General features: G+C 42.5%; 1 protein-coding gene across 5 annotated transcripts in view; it reads right to left on the bottom strand.

Annotated features, from left to right (window-relative positions):
• The window catches only part of GULP1 (GULP PTB domain containing engulfment adaptor 1), a 1,926,496-nt gene that overhangs the window by 341,771 nt on the left and 1,568,098 nt on the right, over positions 1 to 16,627 (bottom strand). The window lies entirely within an intron of this gene.

Raw genomic sequence — 16,627 nt, 5'->3', positions numbered from 1 at the left:
ATTCTCAGAATGTATTGATTTATAAGGTTCTTTATCTGTCAGTTACTTGTGGCTGTTCCTGGATGAGGTTTTATTAAACCCACTCTGCTTAATCAAATCGACTTCATTGTTATACTATTATTGAATTATACAATATTATACTGGCGACGATCGGAAACGACCTCAACAGGACAACACAACAAGCTTCCTGACCTGCTTGACCTGCTTTCTCCTCCAGCGGCTGATTCTTCGTGTTTGAAGTGAAGCGAAGTCTTCCCAGCGGCGGAATTAAAGGATTAATGGTGGTGAGGAGAGCGGGAGGTGTTTAATTAAGAAATGTGGATCTGGGAAAGTCTAATTTAAAAGAGTTTGCGCGTAATAAGAAATAATCGTTAACGCTCGCGTTTTGCTCGCGCTCCGCTCTTAAATGACTGACGTCGGCATGCGTTTCAAACGCGTGCGTTTCATCTAGCGGAAAGGACGCGCTACGCATTGACGTATCATCAGATCCGACGACGCTGCGTTTCTTGAAAGCTGAGCTGCGTTCCAGTAGAACGTACTTTGTCATTACCACATAATGATGGATTCAGGAAGTCTACTCTGAAACAAAATAGAACGTCTTTTGTTTAACGCGTTCTGTTCATGAAAGAAAGCATTTACAAGTGAAATAATTGAAGCAATAGAGAACGTCCTTTGTCTAACTCGTTCTATTTCTGAAACAAGCATTGGCAAACAAAGCAATTGAACTCTCTGAACTCTCTGTTACCTAGAATAAAAAGAAAAACCTGATATTTAGAATTAAAAAAAAAAAAAAGGAGATATACTTGAAGAAAATATGCAAAATGTAACGCAACCAGCATTTTTCCTCACAAGTCCAGGAGAGCCTAACGTAAAGTGGAAAAAATGGAAAAAGATATTTGCAAATTATGCAAGAGTCTCGGCTGCCTCTGTCTTCCAACGGATTATGTCAAAGATCTTGAGAGGTGTATCAGGTGTTAAGTGCTATCAGGATGATTTACTAATTTATGGAAGTAGTATCCTGGAGCATGATGGTCGTGTGTCAGATGTTTTAAAACGTTTGAATGGTGCTGGTATGACCTTAAAAAGAAACAAATGCAAATTCAGAGTTCAAGAAGTTAATTATCTAGGTCACTGTATCACTGGTGATGGTGTCTTCCCAAAGAAAGAACTTGTTGAGTCTATAGACAAAGTGAAAGATCCCACTTGTAAAGAGGAACTTCTTTCATTTCTAGGCATGGTGGAATTTTATGGGAAATTCATTCCGAATTTTGCTGACAAAACTCATAATTTGAGAAAACTCACGGCTAAGAATGTTGTGTTTGACTGGTCATGCGAATGTAAAACTGAATTTGAGAGTATCAAGAAAGAGCTGAAGAAGGCTCCTTCCCTGCATGCTTTTGTTCCAGGTCTACCCACCATTATGTTTACAGACGCTAGTGATAAAGGTCTGGGTGCCGTTTTGGTTCAGAAGAAAGATGGGAAAGACTATCTTATTTGTTGTTCTTCACGTTGCCTTAGAGGATCAGAGTATAACTACTCAGTGATTGAGAAAGAGTCCCTTGCAATTTTCTGGGCTTTGAGAAAGTTTAAGAATCTTGTTTGGGGAACAAAAGTGTGCGTGTTATCTGACCATAAACCTTTGAAAGAAGTCTTTTCCAAGAAAGGCCTTGATGCCATTTCCTCAAGAATCAGGAAATGGATTGTTTCCTTGCAGGAATTTGAGTTTGAGGTAGAATACATACCTGGGATTGCCAACAGGTCGGCTGATTGTCTATCTAGATTAGTTGACAGTGATAATGCTGATCTTGATGATATAACGGAACCTGATGAGTGCATCAAGGTGTGTGAAGTCACTGATGGTGCAATTGATGAAAAAGAATGGAGGTTGGAGTTGGGAAAAGATGAAGAAGTATGCAATGTTATTCTTTCTTTGGTGAATAGATCTCATTTGTCCAAACCTTGGTCTTTAGTTTCAGATGAACTCTCTGTAATTGATGGTCTGTTGACCCGTGGCACCAAACTGGTTCCTCCCTGTACTCTTAGAAGCAAGTTACTAGCTCTTGCCCATTGTGGTCACTTGGGCATTGTGAAAACTAAAGAATTCCTACGTATGCAGTTTTGGTGGCCTGGCATGGATCTTGAAATTGAAAGAATGGTCCGTGAGTGTCCTGAGTGTTGTTCAAGCGACAAGATCTTGAAAACAAAACAAATGCCCATGGTTAAGAGGACATTGCCTGGTCATCCTTGGGAGGAGGTTGCTATTGACATTCTGGGCCCTTTATCTGGCGTTTCAGACACTCCTTACCTCATTGTGTTAATAGATCTCTACTCAAGGTGGATTGAAGTATCTGCTGTTAGAGAAATTACCTCTAATTCCATCATTAACTTCTTGGAACCCCTATTTTGTAAGGAGGGCTTTCCTAACAGCATTTTGTCTGATAATGGTCCCCAGTTTTGTTCCTCGGTTTTTGTTGATTTTTTAAAAAAATGTGGTATTACTCAAAAGAAGTGTTCGCTATATCATCCAGAGACTAATGGTGCAGTAGAGAGGGTCAATAAAACGCTTAAAGAATCAATTCAGCTTGCCCGTGCTTCAGGTTTGAATTGGAAAGCGACTCTCCAGGACAGGATTAATACGTATCGTTTTGTCCCTCATTCCTCTACTGGGAGGTCTCCATTTGAACTGTTCAAAGGGAGAATTCCTAATACCTTATTATGTCCTGGTTGGATGTCTTTAAATAAAGGTCTGGTGAATAATGACATAGGGGATTGGAGGACAAGAGAACTTTCCAAGCAAGATGCACGTAAGACTTACTTTGATAAAAAGAAAAGCGTAAACTCTCAAGTAGTCAAAGTTGGCGATATGGTAAAAATAAAGACTCCGGTTGGACGTAGACCATGGTCTAAGTATACCGATGTTAGAACTGTTATCAAAGTTTTTAGAAATGCTGTAAAGACTGAAGATGGAAGAATTTGGAACAAAAGTCGTGTTGTGTTAGTTAATCCTAATCTGTATGTTGATTCCACCCATAATGGTATGGGTTTGTACAATAATTCTTTCCTTCCTTCAAATTCTTCATTTGACAGGTCTTCATCTTTCTCGCCAAGAAGTCAAAGAATTCGTAGTGCTCCATATTACTTGAAAGATTATGTTTAGAGCAATGTTTTTTTTGCTTATGCTGTTTAACTTGTTTTTTGAAGGGAGTGGTGTGATGTTCCTTTTTTTTCTTGTTGTAAAGGAAGGGAGATGTGTGATGTTCTCTCCTTTCTCATTATTCCCTACCTTCCCCTTTAAGGCATGTCATCTTCCCCTTCATTCCATATTCTCAGAATGTATTGATTTATAAGGTTCTTTATCTGTCAGTTACTTGTGGCTGTTCCTGGATGAGGTTTTATTAAACCCACTCTGCTTAATCAAATCGACTTCATTGTTATACTATTATTGAATTATACAATATTATACCAGTATTCTAGGGCTATCGGTCTTCAGAAATTCTCTTTCTCTTGGGCCTATCCAGCCTTGATCAAGTGCCTTGGAAAGAAGTGCTCTAATGTCTTCTTGGACTTGCTAGGTTGGATTGATGTCCAATTAACATCAATGCCCCCTTTGTAGACTCACTTTAATCTTCTGTTTAGGTAGTCTTCTTTGATCAGTATCACTGTAGCACCACCTATGTCTGTAGGTTTATTTACTATTGATTTTGTGTTCTTTATATCATAGATTGCCGTAAACTGAGCTTTTGAGAAGTTTATTTTGAGGTATTTTGACCTCTATTGCAAATGGTTTAAAGCAGATAAATCCTTCTTCTCAAAGATCATTACTTCTGGCACCTCTGGTACCAACAAGACAGAGGTGGATTTTGGCAAAGTCCTGATGATACTTTCCTGATTTCAATGTCAATGTTGTCAAATAGTGCCTGTAACTGTTTCCCTCCTAAGTTGAGCAATGTGTGTTGGTCCACATGGCACAAATGAAAGTCCTATTTTTAAGAGTAGGTATCTCTTCTTTAGTAAGAAAGATAACCAAAAAGGTTGAGACTAGGAGTTGTTTTGCTAGGACCCAACCCCTACTTATCTAATCCAGAGGATTCTGGGGTGCTTCTTTTGGCCAGGGCTAGTTTTTAAAAGCAGCCATACATTGCAGAAAAATACTTTTTCTGTGTCTTTTTCATCAACAGTATGCTCTCAGGAGTAAATTTTTTTATGTAGACGGGTGCCATTGTCTCAAGAGGGACACCCATGTTATCATTCTGAGGACCACGAGTGACTGCCACAGATGTGGCTGAATCCCTCATAGCCTGCCAGTGCAGGAGCTGGCTGGCTTTGTCTTAGACCACCCATGAGTAGCCCAACAGGAGGGTTATTTTCAAGAGGCTTGGCCTCAAAATGTTTTAAGTTTCCTATGACTTACTTTACTTTGCTCTCCGACAGAAGACAGAGAGCTCAAGCCATTCTCATACCCTTTGCTCCTAACCAAGGACCTGTCATATTTAAAGTGCTTTATTATCTCTTTCAGCTGCACACTGCAGAGCTCAAGACAGAAAATGCTCCCTGCCTATTCATTTCAGGCCCCACGGCCTCCTTTGGCCACTCGCAGGGCACCAGTGTGCCAGCAAGTGGCCCTCTTTGATGACGGTTACCAGCCTGCAGTACAAATCCTCAGAAGTCCCAGGGGAGCTTTCCTCTTCCAGTTTACCCCAGCAGACTCACTGTTCTACTTTACCGCAAAGGGTGAAGTGGGGCAGGCACCACTGTTTCTGCCTCTGGAGAGGTAGATCCACAGAGTCCCATTTAGCACAAGACCAGGGTGTCCCAGCACTCCAGAGAGGGGCCCGGTCTTCTTCATGGTCCTGTGAAGTCCATCTTCTCTCTCCATCTCTCCCTTTTGCAGAGGTTTGTAAGTGGGAGTGGAAAGTTCCAAAAGGTAGGCACTTCTCTCCAGCCCTATATTTATACATCATCACTCCATCCCTTCCCCAACCCTCTTTCATAGAATTTTGGGACTTTTCAAGATGACAACTTCAACTGCCCTCTTGAATGAGCTCTCTGACAGCCTGAGGTACACTTCCTATCTGATTCAACTGCCTTGTCCCTTTCCTCCAAAGCTTTGAAGAAGAGCACCTCATGTGATTAACTCAAGAGGTCTGGCTGAACTCGTGCTGTCCTTGAGATGAGCTATCCCAGGCCTGGAAAAGCGGAAAAAGGTCATTGGCACATACAAACTCTATCCCCACAGTTTGTTCTATCAGGAACAGGCCTAATCACTGTAAAATAACTCTCTTGTTTGGGGAAGGTGTTGATTCCCCTGTTGACCAGCAGGGTATTTAACTTGGTAACAGGGTCATTCAAAGACAAAATCTAATTTAGGAGCTAGCTGAGAGGGTTGTGGAAAACTTGAAGTACCAGCAGGAATGTAATATGATAATACCAATGTGGTATGTGCAGCCATTCAATTGTTGCATCACTCTATTCTCCAGGCACATGGTGAAACTGTACTTTGGGGCAGCTTTCGTCTTAACTGTACATTTTTTATTTAAGCACAAGGGCTGTACCCTATGAATTCCCACTCAAATGATATGGCCTGCACAGGCCATCATCAATTCATGAAGGTTCCCCTCCTCGACAGCCTATCTACGCATAGATAAAAGGCTGCAGGGACAGTATTCTTACTCGTTGAGGCCATACATATGCACACATGTGGATGCACATGTTCACGTGCAACCGGCTAGAGCCTCTTTACCCAACTGCATAGGAGCTACCTGTGCACATATACCAGGGTGAGTGGGACAGTAATCCTACTAATTCACTCCACACATATGCACACTTGTGTACACACATGTTCACGTTCAACTGACCCAGAGCCTCTTACCCCAACTGCAAATTGTTTTAAAAGGTGGGCACAAGTGACTAACATTCACAATTCATTTTGATAGACAGTGAGTGACTGAGACTCAGTTAGGAAGGCTAACTCATAGTAGAGATCTAAAATCCGGCTAGTTCAAAAAGCAAAAAACCAAGGGCCTAAATTGGTCTGCACCCATCTCCTTACACTGAGTCAGCCCACTGCAGTTCAAAATCATTTTATTGGATGTTGCTGTCAAAAGGCTTTTTTCTGGCGCCCATCAGTACTTTTTTTCTTGTATGCTACCAAATCTATAATATCAATTCAGGTCCTAATTGAAATCAGCAGTGCTGATTTCTTGGCTAAAGCATCACTCATGGATCAACTTTAAACTCTAGATCACTGCTCTATGACTCTCCACACAGCTTTATAGTTGTCTTCATTCTCCCATCATCAGTGTACATGTGCACCGTTTTCCAGCAGTGTAGTGCAAGATTTCTCCTATCAGGGCTATCTTTGCACTCCTCCACTCTCACAGGGCTCTGCAAACCCTCAGAAAAGATTCAGCCTAACCATACCAAAGAATCCCTTTACTCGTCTCATTGAGTTTAAGGGGCACTAAATGCTGGTCGTTTACAATAATCCATCTTTCCTCTACTTTCTCTGTGTGGGGTTATCAGGAAGGGGTTGTGCACTTCTCTCTAGATAGCTACTCTCTGCTTACTCTGACCACTACATGCAGTTTCCCCGAATCGGAGTGCGTGGCTATAATTTGGTGTCTCTTTGGCACACTTTTAAGTCTACTTCTTAGAGGAGATTCAGGCATTGTCATTCACTGGGCTGTGTTTTCCCAGGCCCTGTTTAGTAGTGGTTCCTCCTATAACTCTAGCCCCCTTTTGCCAGCCACTCACTGGAATGTGCAGTAGAGAGAGACCTGAGGCCCTGGCTCCACATGGGGAGATTAGGCAGACATTTTCCGGAAATCTACCCACAGCCCCTCAAGTTCAAGGAGCATAAGGGAATTCACCAATCATTTTGTATGGACTTCAATAGGTAACTTACTGTGCTTTTTATAAACTTTACTATCAAAATAATCACATGGTAGTACCAAATATGTTACAAATTCCAGATTAGACATGCTTAAACAAATATGATTAACGGATCATATACCCCAACAAAAGCCACCTCTTGGCAATGTAATTTGAGGGAGTCAACCTCCAAAGTAATGTTTACAGAAATTGAAACATTTGCCAATGGTCCCTATCTCATTAGACCATTCTTTCAAAACAATTAACTACAGCATGAACCGATCAGAGGTTACATAAAGGCAAGCCACTTTGTTCAAACACTTCTCTCACTCTCATCCACTGTCACAACCATCGTTAACATAAGCAACCATGCCATGCATTATCCTTAACATCAAATCTAAATATATGTTTCATGCCAAATGTACTATTACATCATGAATGATAACCACGAATTATTATGCATCATTAAAGAAACATATTTAATTTCCTCCTTACAGATCAGGATGGGCCTTTTCCTTCAAACAGTATGCCCCATGTTGTATCATGCTCATATTTAAGACTGAGGAGGACGGTTGGCCATGATCTATCAAGCACCCTCGCGTAAAAGTAGGTTCACACTCCTCATCACTCCATATTTGAGTGCTTGTTGGTTTGGCGGCAAACCACACCATTCAAATAAATAAAGTTTCTCATTGTCTATCACCACTAAAAGAGATACCTTGTTTGGAAAAAGACTGAGCACCCAAAAATGCAACACAAGAAACACAGACATCATATTTTTCTTTGATGAGGACAATATTAAGTGGATTACTGACCGTGTTACGCTAAAACGAACTGGAAGCATAACCCCCTCAGCAGAGGAAAATTAGTCATAAGCAAGAAGATATCTTCTCCGACAACCAATAAATTAGCTATAAGTAACGCTTGCACAATGAAAAGGAAAACAATATAAATACAATACCTCAGCAGCCAAGCAACACACCTCAAAATCAATTAAGCAAGCAACCACTGCAAAACTCTTTGTAGTTCTGGAATGTAAATTAACCACAATCTTTGTCACAGAGATTGCGAGTCTCTAAAGAGGTGTAAAAAAGGAATACTTTCTCGACACTCAATTTGCTAGTTTATTGCCTCAAAGCTGCTTTTTTCTTGCAACACGTCACCCTTAAGGGCTCCTTTCATGTTTAATTATGGTTGCCCTCCTCATGCTTGTGATTACAAAAATCATTTTATTGATTGTGATACTTCAAGCATTTGGAGAGCAAGTAATTTTCTGCTGGATTGCTTTTTTTTCTATTTCTCTTTGTGTTTTAACAACATGATGATTGCTACATGTTATGGTTTGTTTGTGATTGATGTTGAGAACTCCCCGGTCTTTGGCGAGGTTTGCACTTAAAAATGTTATACCATAAAATATACATAAACACATTCTCAAAAGAGGTCACATTCCTCTATCAATCTGAAGATTTTTCTCAAATCTTGATTACAGTACGGAAAAAAATGAAAGCCTCGTGCAATACTCGGCAAAACAATTTGTTATTGGCATGTAAAACTTTACCGCTTAAATTTTACAACAAAAAGCAAGAATAAGACCTCCATCGTTTAAGAGTATGCAGCTGCCTCCCCCACAACAAAGTGGATGCAAAATACATGTTTGTAGAGCTATACTAGGAATGTTGCATACATTGCTTAAATATAACACGTTTTTAAAGCCACCGTATCAGATGTTGAGAGTCACAGATGGGCAGCAACGCCTTTCCAATTTGTATTCATATTAGGACTATGCCCAAGCCAAAAATACATTCCTCCAACCCCCTGTTTTTGAATCTCTTTAAAAGTTCAAGGTGGATCACCAGTGCAACAGTGGGTAATAATACTAAATGTTTCACAATTTATACTTTAGAATGCTCCAACAATGGCAAGTCCCATCCCAAATGCATAAAGCCAGTCAGCACGTTGCCAAATTATTAACTGCAGTCCAAGACACTGCTTTATGTTTTTTGTTAAGTGATTTGCGCGTAACATTAACATAGTGCAGATTCTTAAAATGCAACTGTTTGTGCCCGTATTTGATAAATATGTACATACATCTATGTATGTGAGGGTCTTGGTACTTGCAAAGCATAAGCCTACCTTTAGAACTCAGGAAACACTAGAGATAATGCTACTAAAGGCCAGAGAGGGGAAGGATACCAAACGCGTACATTGGTAGTGAGAATTCAATTTCTTTTTCAATCACCGTAGGGTAAAATCGGTTCTGATATCAATGTGAATGTCTTTCAAAATTATATGTGCATAAACGGAGAAGGCTCACCTACTAACCTTTCCTTTGCTACAGTTGTTTGTTTCCAATCTAAGAATGACTTTGCTCCTTGAGTAGCACTGACCTCCTGAGATGTGTGGTGCTAACATCCAGCCATGGGTCATTTCTTGACCTGGTGCCCAGAGGTATTGGTTCTGGGAGCCTTATTTGTGATGCAATGTGCATAGATTATGATACCAGCCTGTTAAGGGAAACAGTTCCCTCAGAGGTGAGGTGATGTGATCAGCTTTATTTAGGGCATTAATAGGAAGAGATGCAATGTTCGGTTCCGCGCAGCCGACCTGAACGCTGCCGTGGAGCGCTGAATTCGTTTCTGCCGCCATTACAGGGAAGTGAGGCCACGCCCACATTTCTGTGGCCACGCCCCCCCTTCATCACTATATAAGTCGCGCTTTGACTCTGCACGCATTAGCCATTGACAGCTCCTGAGGCGGAAAGCCGGGAGACACGAGAAAAGAAGCTAAGCACTGTAATTTTTAACTGTTTTTACCTTTGTCAATCACCTTGGACCAGAGCACCCCCCCTCCTACAATTCGCCGAATTTCACCGCGCAGCCGACCTGAACGCTGCCGCGGCGCGCTGAATTAGTTTCTGGCGCCATTACAGGGAAATGAGGACACGCCCACATTTCTGAGGCCACGCCCCACTTCTCCCGTAGAAAATGTGCCGGACGCGCAGCGGACGCGCGCAGCGGGCGCGCCGTCAGTGCGCCGAAGGCGCGCCAAAGGTAATCCCGTCTGTGCCCGTCCGGGCCCAGCCGGCCCCAGGCCCAGACCCTATGCCCAACTCCACCAGTGTCCACTACAGCTACACTCAAGGAGACCTTCTGTCCCTCAAACCCACGAAAAACGCTAACTGCCACTATATCTACAAAGGGGAGAAAACCTTCACCAACTGCGACCTATGCAGCCCAGTCCACACCACGGTTGGACGCTATCCCCTGCATATGGCCCTTCTGAACTGTAGATCCCTCCCGAAACACTCCCTAGAGATAAATCTCCTTATACAGGACCGCAAGACAGATATACTGTTCCTCACGGAAACGTGGCTAACTTCCAATTCGGAAGCCGACATCGTAAGTGTCCTCCCCCAAGGATTCCTAATCTACTTCCAGAACAGACCCCTCGGCAGAGGAGGTGGCCTTGCCATAATATATAGGGAAACATTTGTTTGCAGAGCAAAAAACGGTGGCATCGAAGACTGCAAGAGCTGCCATTTTGCTATACAAATCTCACCCACAGTCTCCCTCTCCGGCCTACTCGTATATCGCCCACCCGGAGCTTCAACTCGATTCTCCAGTGCCCTAATAGAAACTGTCACTACTCTGGCAGCCTCCACCCCTAACTTCATGATCCTGGGAGATCTCAATCTTCACTTCAGTGACCCCCAGGACTAGGTAGCGTCTGATCTCCTCCTCGACCTCACTTCATATGAACTAAAACTAGTCAATTCAGAGGCGACGCACAACAAAGGTCACTTACTTGACCCCATTTTTACCAACATCCATGAGCTGAGAACTACACCTCCCCTCCCACTCCCGTGCCAGACCACTTCTTGGTACCACTATCCTGGCAAATCAGTGCCACGCCACCCCAACCCCTTAAAACGCGGGTCATGGAGAGAACTTGGTCCAAACTTTCGATTGCAGACTGGTCCTCCATGCTTAAACAGTCTTACCCCCCGCACTCGACCCTGTGACTGCTGATATACAATTTGAAAACTGGCTCACCCACTCACTCGACTCTACCCTTTCTAAAAAAACACCCTAAAAAAGAAAAGAGAGCTAACCCCACCCCTTGGTACACACCCGAGCTAAAAATACTACGGAAAGAATGCAAAAAACTGGAGCGTTCCTGGAAGAAAGATGGAACAGGACCCAGAAAAGACAAATATCGCACCGCTATGAGAACTTATAAAACGGCCCTGCGTGACACGAAGAGGCAATTCTTCGATGAAAGAATCAAAAAGTCCTCCAACTCTACCAGAGAAACCTTCCTCATCGTGAGTCCCTTGCTCACTTTGCCGCTGGATTCAAGCAAGCCTGGCTGAAGATTGCTGAAATGCCAGAAACCGGTCCTAGGAAGCTTGTTTCCGGTCCAGCTAAGGCATGGCTTGGCAGTTCGGGCTGGACTGTTCCCATGAGGCACAGGGTCAGACTGATTTGCATATGGCCATGTCTGAACTGGGGTGGCAGAGTGGGCTAAAGAACAGTGATGGATTAAACCCAGATCTGTTGACTGGGTGTGAGTGTTTGATTGGTTCAGATGCTCCGTCCATCACCATCCCCTTTTGTACCGCTGATATGATCAACTAGGGGTTTTGGTAATGTTTCTCATGAGTAATGAAGTTGGCAAAATTATCTGGGTCCCAGGGGGTTGTGAGATCCTCTAGGTTTAGCATGAGATTCTTGCATGCAAGAAGGTCTTCCTTGTTTTAAACTAGATTTTGTATTATCGGATGTATTAAAGGCACATTTTATACTCAGGAAGGGTTCAAGGTAATCTTCATGAAAAAATGATATGATGGAGTTTGGAAGTCCTCACTGTATGTATGTATTGCGATTTATATAGCGCACGTATCACCCGAAGGCATCAAGGCGCTTGCCTTGGGAACCCGTCCTGGTATTCCCCTGTGAGATAACCCCAGCAGGGTATCCACAAGGTGAAAGCCAGGCATCCCGCCGCGAGGGGCCATAGTGGAGATTAAGCAAGCTATTGCCCAGAGTCGCAGAGTGTGAACCCGTGAGTCGAGTAGGCACCGGAACGAGAATTATCGAGTCCGTGGAATTTTTGAGCCCAAGACCCGCCGAGGCGAGGAATTGAACCCTGGTACAGGACCGATCTCAGCTTCCGGGTCTGCCGCCTCTAACCCCTGAGCCACACTTCTCCACTTTGCCTCACGACTCTAGCTGTACCCTACTGACGAGACCCAAGTTGGCAAAAATGGGTCTAAAGTGGCTTGCATTCCTGTTCTAAGGGATCAGGCTAGGCAGTTCTGGCTAGATTATTTCTACAGTAGCAGTACCAAAGCTGATATGTATATGGCGGGTTCCTGTCTGAGGTGGCATGGTGGGCAAAAAAGTGATTAGCTTAATTGCAGTTCAGAAAAATTATTTAGTGTCTGAAGTTAATTCAAGCAATTCACTCATCACTTTTTGTTTTAATCAGCAGGTTGAATTGTCAGGACTTTCAGGACTTGAATGGCCAAATCTGATAACAATCCACCCTACTCCACAGGACATACTGCCGTACGGTGAGTAATCAAAGGAGCTATCTTTGGAGGGGAGGGTGAATGGGAAAAACAGAGAAAACAGATGGCCACAGTGCCATGGTTTTGGCTGGTGTATGTTTCTCAAAGTTCAATGGACTCACTCTAGGGTTAATGCTGAGCATTTATTTTAAATGTGAGAAATAAACAAATATTTGCAATAGTTTCGCAGTCCGTAGCAATAAGAAAGGAGGTTTTCATGGTTATGTTTAATCAAAATCGTGGACAGCCATAACCTGGAGAAAGCCAGTTCAAAAAGGGTGAACACTAGGTTGTAAACAATCCTGGAAAAGACAAAGGAAGCAAGGGACAGATACAGTAAACAAAGCCAAATCATAACCCAAAAGGAAGTGGATAATATGGTGATAGTATGGATAATATGGTGCTAGTATGGATGGATATTGTAAGTGAACCATAGTCACAGTGGAAGAGATAATACAACACAAGCAGATACTAGTCACCTTCTGAAGAGATACACATGTTTTTTAAAGCAGTGTTGCCGCTCATTATCTGGAAGTTCCACTCACCGAGCTTCCAGGCTAACAGGTCAAGTGCCCCAGCTGCCACAGGCCAGTCTACTACAGTCTTAAAAGGATTCTAGTGCAGTTTCTGCAGCAAGTCCCTGTCTCCTCACTCTACACTTATTCCTAACAATTTTGTCATCTTCCTATTTGGTTGCCCTAAGCGTGTTGAACATGTTGAGTTGTGTAAAATAAAATATGGTTTAAAGGATGGCCGCTTGATGGTGGAGAATTGCGGGATTGCAGGGTCACTGGAAGATTGCTTTGTGTTATTGATGAGGACCAAGATTTTGTGCTTCATTTCAGGAAGTGATTCATGCCATTGCATATGTTGTGTGAGTGTGGTGTTGTAGGTACTTGGTGAGGACTGGTGCTGTGCATGCCCGCTTTGAAGAGTGCTTTGCTTCTATGTGTTGCTTCATGGTGTTGTTTTTTGGGTGAGATGAAAAATAGTCTGCAGCCTGTACTGAAAGCTTTGAGTTCTGTTAGGTTCATAGTCATTGGTCTGTCTCAATTACTTTTCTAGACTTTTTTCTCTGCAAGTTCTTGGGAGTACCATGGAGCAGAGCACTTTGCCCTAAAAGTTCAGGTTTCAGCATACCAATTGTTCAAGCAAACAAAACGACAACCAATGCCTCATCTCAACTGGGTTTTATGCTGCATTTGAGCATTAAGACTTCCAGATATGATTGATGCACATGGCCGAGAAACAAGTATGCCCTCTAAGTAAGCCCTGTTTGCTTGCAAATTGTGGCATTTGTACCATATAAAAAACAGAGAAGCTTGGGAAAATGGTCTCAACTCTGAACCTGTAATATAAGAGATCGTTGATCATCAAAGTTACCCCAATCCCATAAAGTTAGCAAATTTAACAAGCATGTCTCTAGAAACAAGTTCCCAAATGGGACAAGGCCCATACTTGACAACCCCTCAATGGCGCCTTAATGAGGAAGATACTCCTAATAATAGAGGGAGTTTGTTCTATCTGACAAATTTGGTCAAGGTTTTCTAGGACACTCCAATAGCTAGATTGTGTCAATTCAATAATGTCCTGCTAATTACAATCAACAGGTGCCTTACTAGGTCATAGCTCCAGCAGTTTCGCATATCCCTATGAACTGTGCTTGTGTTATTACATTGATTTCAAGTGGCCAGATGTCATGTGTGACACTTTCAATCAGACCTAGATCTCAGAATAGAATATGCGATTAACTAAAAGGCCGGGACCATCGGAATGTGTCACACATGACATTCAGCCACTTGGTACCTATGTTATCAGTCAAGGGAAATAAGTGAGATATATTCAGGTAATCATGAGACTGAATAACTCAGAAAAACTGTTAACCAATAACTAGGGCTTGGTTTGCAAGGGGAGATTTAACAAAAATATATTATATCACCAGTAAATATCCAACGCAGAAAAAATATGCAGAGTGAAGTATTAGGTACCACTGGATATCAAGATAATTCTTCTTCGTCTACTTCAGACAGATTCTGAGAACTGACTGGATTTATTACGAATATTTCCACTAGTTCTCCTACTAGTACTAGCAATTAGTACTAGTTCTCCTACTAGTACTACTTGCTCTTCTCTCTTGTACAACGCTTCCCATAAACCATTTTAACGAATATTTGCCTTGTATGTGTCTTTTTCCTTGACATCGTACAATGCTGAAAAATATATTCCAGCCTGTAGTCAATAGAAAGAAAAGCAGAAAATACATTAAATCACGTTTTAAATAAAACACAGATGTGTATTTTGTCTACAAACCTCCCAGTCTTAAATATTATTCAGGAGTCCATAAGTATTAATAGCGTAGATCAGAAGTGTTCAGCATCAGCCCAGGAAATCTGTACCCAAGGCACAGTTTCAGGATATATAACACATTTCCATGCAAAAACATAAAGAGATCACATTTACACTGTCAATCTAGTTGTTGGAAATGCTCTGCCTCTGACCCTTTCAGGGGCATCCTATATGCAGCCGCACACCTCATCAAGGGCCTGAAGAAATAGGACCAAGTCTCCCCCAGCCTGATGGAGCTTCAATGGCTTCCCTTGCTAGCCTGCACCATCTTCCAAACAAAATGTTTCTTTTACAAAACCATGACGACCTGAATGGGGACATAACTGGCTGACAAGCTTTAGACACTGCAAATATATAAACACAGGCGCACAGTTGAGCTGAGGGGAGCTAGCACAACAAGTGTCATGAAAAGGCCCCAGCTTGCCAGACCACACCCGAAGAGTTCTCTATGTCATCCATGGTGCATTCTCTAAATGTCCCTGACAACTCAAACATTGTCCTCACCTCTGGACCCTCTTGTAGGCCCCAAATAGCACCCCTGCCCACTGTTAGCTCCTGCTCCTTGCTGACGTTCCTATTTCCCTGCTCCTTGAAACATTCTTCCGCTGTTACATCTCCATTCGAGTAGAGTGCTCCAGTGCTGAGCAGCTTGGGCCGTGCTATAGAAATCCCTTATGTACATGTGTACTTATCTCTCACATGGGCACCTGCAGGCTCTCAGCATATCCTCAGACAGGAGGCCGTCAAACTGGAGAGAAAGACGTATATAAAAGAAAAACAAGCATTTGCAATGCAATAATTCCACATTTAAGAGAGTTTGAGCTATTGTCATTGTAAATGACAATAGCTTAAATCCTCGCAAATGCAAAATCTATTGCATTGGATTATTTTTTTGCTGTTTACAAGCTCCCCATGCCGCGATTTCTTGTTAATAGAGGCCGCACCCCCTTCTTTAGATGGACCACATCTAAACAAAGGGGCGCGGCTGCCATTAAAGTAAAAGAGCGGTATGGGGTGCTTTTACAAGTGCTTTTACAAAAAAAAGTATTTGATTGTCAGGTTGACAAACAAATGCTTTTTCTTTTTTTTTGTAAAATTCCTCATTCCTGGGTTACACTTTGATAGCAGCCACAGACCTTTCTTTAGACGCTGCTCGTCTAAAGAACGTGGGGTGCGGCCTCTATTAGCATGAAAGCGCATCACGGAGACTTATAAACAACAAAATAAAGTGAATAAATAGTACAAAACAAAAACATGTAGATGAGTTTGGGGCCACAAAAAAACTGCAGGCGTGGCCGACACTGTTGCATGCCGTGCTATTAAAAAAAAATTGTTACGAGAGAGCATGTCTTTCCTGCAAAAGCAGGCAGGTGAAAACAATTTAAGGAAATAGTGCTCCGAGGCTGTAATTAAAGCCTACCCTGTAACAACACACGTAAGAGTGCCAGTCCTTATGAGAGGTTGCAAGATGACACTAGGTGGTACTATGGAGGGACTAGTAAGCCTATTGACCGATGAAAAGCGACTGTGTACAAAGGACAATGACACAAGCCAATGAAAAATATGGGCAGAGAATACAGCAGAGCAGCACTTGTGCTGCCTAGGCTCGACCTAAAAATGGCAGTGGGCCTTTTGCATCTATGCATCTAGGATCTGGACCAGCTCCCCCTTATTCACAAGGCCATCCCAACTCTGCTTCAATGTATAGGCAGTGACTGCCTTGAATTCTGACTCTGATGTGGTCTGCCTGGATGTTTGTTGGGCAAACTTGCTCTGAGTGTATTTGTTTAGTAAATGAAAAATATGAGTTGCTCTTCAGCAAATTGGTAACAAGAAATA

This window comes from Lissotriton helveticus, chromosome 3_1 (assembly GCF_964261635.1).
Source record: "Lissotriton helveticus chromosome 3_1, aLisHel1.1, whole genome shotgun sequence".
Lineage (NCBI taxonomy): Eukaryota > Metazoa > Chordata > Amphibia > Caudata > Salamandridae > Lissotriton > Lissotriton helveticus.
Note: the sequence above shows the minus strand (reverse complement) of the source record. Positions and strands in the feature narration are given on the sequence as shown.